Here is a 6,368-nt window from a genome sequence, read left to right on the forward strand (position 1 = left end):
CATGGGAAATGGGATAAGAGTCAAGTACTGTACGTCGATATTAGAGGAATCGACAAAAAAATAAAGTCTACTCTCAAAATGAAAGCTTCGGTGGTAGAAGAAGTGCAAAGACTAGAGAACAAGTATGAAGTTTTCAAGATCGAATCGCACGGGGATGACGCACACATGGGAAAATATGATGTGCATGTGAAGGATGAACCATGTTGTACGTGTCTAGATTTTGCAGATAGAGAATCCAAGAAGAGGCCGTATCTTGCATGCAAGCACTTGTACTACATTTATTTGTGTGTGCTAGGCTTGAGCCATAACGAGAATATGTTCATCCACCAACCTATCTCTGATTGGACTTGGAGTTTTACAATGCCTTGTCTTATAGGCGAACCTACCCTAATTTAGACAATTGAATGCATGGAATATCACTTATCTTGTAGTATTTTAGGACTTTCGTAACATCAATGGAAGCAACCTCATTGTAGAGGGTTCTATTGTGTAATATCTTTCTCCCCACCCTCCCTACCTCTTCCACCTCTCGCTCTATGGGTTATGCATTTTCAAGCAAGTATGGTATTGTAGAACATGGTCATCTACTATGAATGGTATTCATGCTACTTGCATTGAACGGTTAGAAATCTTAGGGAAATGAGAGGGGAACGGCAAGCTAGAGAGAGAAGAGAGAGGCAAGGTGTTCCAAAAAGCTTACAACCCCTTATCTGAAATTGCATATATTAAAAAAAACAATGCATACTCGCTCTTTCCCAAAAAAGTACAAAAAGATGCCTTTATTATTGTGGTGTAGAAATTCGAGGAAAGATGGCTTTATTATATTATAAAAGACAAAATGTGTCTTTATTTACACCTCTCCCACTATTATAAATATAGAGATAAGCTCCATAGCACTTTGTTAATCACCATTGCCACCAAGTCTTGTTAGGAGAGTACACCACCCTAAATCCTCCTTTGTATTGTTTGTGATGGCCTCATCAAATATTAGCATTGAAGTTGTTGCTACACATATTGCGAGGGAGGCCACCAATGTGGAGGTCAAGCAGAAGACCGTAAATGGTGCACAAATAAGGAATCGTCTCATATTCTTTCCACTTCCTGGTAATGTTGATGCTATTTCTCAAGTGGACCAAAAAGGTGGGCTTAATGGTGATATGGCGAGCCCATGGTTTTATTAATAAATCCTCTGAGCGTGTCTTGCTAGAGGAAGTGGGGAAGGGTATGAACGTTGTTTACTTACTTTGTGCCTTCACCCTGGAGAACAAGTAAGGCCCATAGTAGTAAAGATGATGGTTTTCACATTTCTGTATTTAGTTGTACATAAATGAACTTGGTTTTATTTTCACTTTGAAGCAATAACCTTGATGTAGAGGATGTGATGTTGTCATGTTTTTATCTTTTTCACTCCCTCTAGCCCTCTCTTGTCCTTTCTCTCTCAAATAATTATGTCATAAATCTCTCTCCAACTCTCTTTGCCCCTCTCTGTCTTGATGGAGGGGAGATGGAATCTTTTTAGAATCCGCTTGCTTGATTCCCAAAAAGTGCTCACTAGAAAAAATCCCTCGATGAAGAAGAAGATAATTTTCTACCTGTTTCCTATGTTGTCTCGGTAATGTGAAGGGTATTAAATCTGAATGTCATTCTATTTAAGGCATGTATTTTCATTACCTCACAATGTTAAGCACTATGGTGTTATGTTCACGCCTTATAGAATGACATTCACCAGAAAATGTTATGTTATCCCCCGAGAAAATGCTCACCAGAAAAAATCCCCCGCCGATGAAGAAGAAGATAATTTTCTACTTGTTTCCTATGTTGTCTCGGCGATGTGAAAGGTATTAAATCTGAATGTCATTCTATAAGGCATGTGTTTTCATTACCTCACAATGTTAAGCACTATGGTGTTATGTTTTGGAGATTGTACTCTTTACTCTTTAGGAGCCCTTGGTTATATGTGCCATTTTTGTGCTACACTAATTTGGAAATGTGAGGGGTGAAGAAAGCTACGATAATTTATGGGAAACATTGTTGCACAAGTGGAAACATCTCTTTACTGCCTTTGAAAAATCCTCCTCCTACATTGGTTGATGTGTAACTTTTAGTGATGATAATGCAAGTAAGAAATACATGAAGAATATACACTCTTATAATAATGCTTTAGCATTTGTTTCATTGGGCGTTCATTTGGATAATCAGCTCACTAGGGGCTGTATTTAATTTTTGAATACGTGGTATAACATATCATCGTGTTGGCTCTATAATACTTGATGGAACTTAAGATACAACTCCTCAATTTTCCCAATTATACATGTATGATACGGAGCATGAATTGGAGAATAGACTTCAAGGGATGCCTTCTTTAAATCACAATGTGCAATATGCTTGAAAGGTTACAAACAATAATGTATGAACACAATCCGTATGCATGTGCATTTCGTACAATGATAGAAATGTTACAATCCAGTCCACATGTAGATTTGAGGATGGTAAGACAATACTTGGTTCCTAAGGGTAGTGTGAGGTGATTGTTGCTATCATGCCAGGTCAAGGGGATGATTCTCATGTAGGTCATAGAGATATCCACATAATGTCTCGTATAGCTATAAAGAATATATAACTTGCATGTGTTCTTGTGTTTCCTCGAGGAGAGGATGGTTGGGCATGTTGGAATTCCTCTCCATGGTAGAAATAGACAAGGTTCAAATGAGGAGACAAAGACAATAACTCAATGATAGTATGTATATACATACATACATACATACACACACACACAGACACACACACACACACACACAGACACACACACACACACATATATATATATATGTATGTATGTATGTATGTATATATATATATATACATATATGTATATGTATGTATGTATGTATATATACATATGTATATATATACATATATATATATGTATACATATGTATATATATGTATATATATATATATGTACACACACACACACATACATATATATATACACACATATGTATATATACATATATATATATGTATATATACATATATATATATATGTATGTATGTATGTATGTATGTTTATACTATAGGGCTAGTTGGCTTAACTTTCCCCTCCCCCAAGAGAGCTCTTTCTTTGAAAGGGATATCTGGCCAGTCGAATTACGCCATGAACAATAGAAACTTTTCCTATAGGTCAACGGCTTTGCTTCATGGAAGAGTTAATGCTTTGTCTTCATTATAGCATTTCATAAAGATATATATATATATATATATATGACTTACTTTCAAATTGACAATAGGTTTCCTCCAAGACTAATTCCAGTCAGGGTGTATTTTTTGCTTTGTTGATCTAACAAATTAAGAGATGTGCTCCTAACTAATGGCTTACTTTCAAATTGACAATAGGTTTCCTCCAAGGCTAATTTAAAAAATATTCATAATATGTTTTGAACCTTAATGTTCATTAATGCTAGTGGAAAATAAGGAGCCATATTTACACACACACACGCGCGCGTGCGCGTGCACATGTGTGCACGCGCGCACACACACACACACACACACACACACTATCTCAATATCTTGCTATCGTGGGAGATATAATTCTAAGGTTAAACAATGATTAATAATTTTGTATCTTGCAATTCTTCTAGTGATTGATCTTGGTCGGATTTGTATTTGCTTAGAATAAGCTACCACTTTGAGTACACATATTTTCTTGAGACATAGTTAGTATTTCACGTGTGCTGAGATGACATACTGGTCATAAGACACTAAATAGATAAATTGCATGGTTGTTTCAGTTTATAAGCATGAAATTACAACTCTCATCACATAACAGGTTAAAGCACTTTCAAAATAAAACCCTAGTGGGCACATGCATATGCAAAGTCATTGATGTAGGTCACCATTGGTGTGCACACATAAATGCCAAGCCAAAGGCATCATGTGACACTACACAAATGTCATTAATGCAAGTTAACATTGCAAGGCACAGGCATATCACCAAGATTTTACTTGTAAAGGCCAATGTACACTACTGAAAGATACTGCACTAACGTTACGTTCTATAAGGCTTTTGAGTAGTATAGAGAAGGTTAAAACACTTTCAAAGTTAGTTTCAAAATAAAACCTTGGAGGGCACATGCATATGCAAAGTCATTAACGTAGGTCACCATTGGCACATATATGCCAAGCCAAAGGCATGTGTCACTACGCAAACATCATTGATGTAGGTCAACATTGCAGGGCACATGCACATCACCAAGTTTTACTTGTGAGACCATTGCACACTACTGAAAAATACTGCACTAACGCTACATTCTGTAAGTCTCTGAGTTGTATGCCGGCCATGTTTTAGGTTTTTTTTGGATATCATGTAAATACTAAACATTGGGTAACATGTATCATCAAGTTGTTAGTAGTTGTTTAGCTCTTATCAAGTTGTCCTCACTCTTTTAAGCTGAGTATGCTCCAAGATGTTCCCTCAAGTTTTAACTTTTAAGTAAGGTTTAAAGATGTTTCCTTGACTCTTGACACTCAAAAATTTGGTTGACTCTCGACTCTCGTCTCTCAATTGAATTTTCAAATTTCAACTTGTAAGTTCTAAGTCTAAATCTGAGTCTTGTGTTCTCTTTTCTTATCCCATTATTACCAATTTGGGCATAAGTTTTACGATGTTATGCATACATAAAAATGGCACGCATACATAAAAATGGCACGAATGCATCCTCACCAAGGTTTGGGCATAAGTTTTATGATGTTATGCATACATAAAAATGTCACGAATGCATCCTCACCAAGGTTTGAAGCATTCTTTAGCAAACTTGGCAAATTCGCACGCGCGAATGCATGATTGGTAGACGATGCTTGCAATGATGGACCATAATCTGGAAGGCCATTGTTAGCAAAGGACCTTCGGAATTAACAATGCGCAGTATAGCGACACCACCGCTAAAAATGTCAAGAATGTATCTCCACCAAGGTTTAAAGCATTCTTTAGCAAAATTGGCAACTCGCATGCGAATGCATGAATGGTAGACAATGCTTGCACGATGGACCGTAATCTAGAAGGCCTCTGTTAGCAAAGAGCCTCTGAAGTTAACACCTCTGCTACTCATGTGTGCAGTATAGTGACACCGCCACCACCTCTCCTCTTACCTCTACCCTTCATCAAGACTGGATGAAAATCATTTATATTTGATAAATTTTGTGCAAGAGAGTGAGCAGGAAACATTGAAGTTGGGGCGGCAATACTTGGATGGAATCAGCTTGCACTATATAAAGTACTTGGACGGAATCAACTTGCACTATATAAAGTTCTTGGAGCAGCGCTGCCTTGCAACCAGCCTGCACACACACACACACACACACACACACACACACAAAAGTAATCAGAATAGCAAAAGTAATCAGAATAGCAAAAGTTTTGTACTTTTATATATAGTAAGAAGAGCCATCTATACTTGATTATAACCACTAGAACCATCCAGGAATGAATACAGTTCATGGTGGCCACCACCAACTACATTAGGAGGGAATCTGTGAAAGGTAGTGGAAATGGATCTATAACTATGGCTACATTTAATTTTTTGTAATCCATACACACTCTCAAATTCCCATTCTTCTTGGGGAATAGGTGAGACCCAATTAGCTCTATCAATTGGGTAGATGAAACGCACTTTTAATAGCTTGTTAGTTTCTTATTTGACTTGTCAGGTATACTTTGGATTCATCCAGTACTTCTCCTGCCGGATTGGTACTACATCCTCTTTGATATTGATCTTGTGTTGATATAAACTAGGGTCAATGCTCTTTGTATCTATATAGCTCTAGGCAAATCCATCCTTATATGCGGATATCAATTCCTGTAATTTTTGCCAAATTGGTACTACATCCTCTTTGAGATTGATCTTGTGTTGATAGAAACTAGGTTCAATGCTCTTCATATCTATATAGCTCTAGGCAAATCCATCCTTATATGCGAACATCAATTTCTATAATTTTTGCCTCCATTCATCTGTAAGTTTAACACTTACTCGAACCATTCAAGGATTCTATTCATCCCTCAAGTTAATGTCAGAAAGTTCATCCTCTTGAACTCAACCACTTTTTTTGCATGTTCTTATGATGTGCTTTAATCTCTATTGGAACCTCAACTTCCTCATTTTCTTGAAGAGCCTGCTTAACCATGTCCCCTGGATTCTCCAGTGCCCTGGTACTTCAACTGGCTGCATTGACATAAGATCCAGATCATATTGGGAAACTATTTAGCCAACATCAATATTAAACAAGGAAACCACATCCGGATTCTCCCTTAGGATTAGTTGTTCCTCATCTTCCTCCACTCCGTCCAACCAATTGAGTCCTTCCACCTGGAG

The sequence above is a fragment of the Cibotium barometz genome, chromosome 58, assembly GCF_041138505.1.
Source record: "Cibotium barometz isolate CiBa-2024 chromosome 58, ASM4113850v1, whole genome shotgun sequence".
Taxonomy (NCBI): Eukaryota; Viridiplantae; Streptophyta; class Polypodiopsida; order Cyatheales; family Cibotiaceae; genus Cibotium; species Cibotium barometz.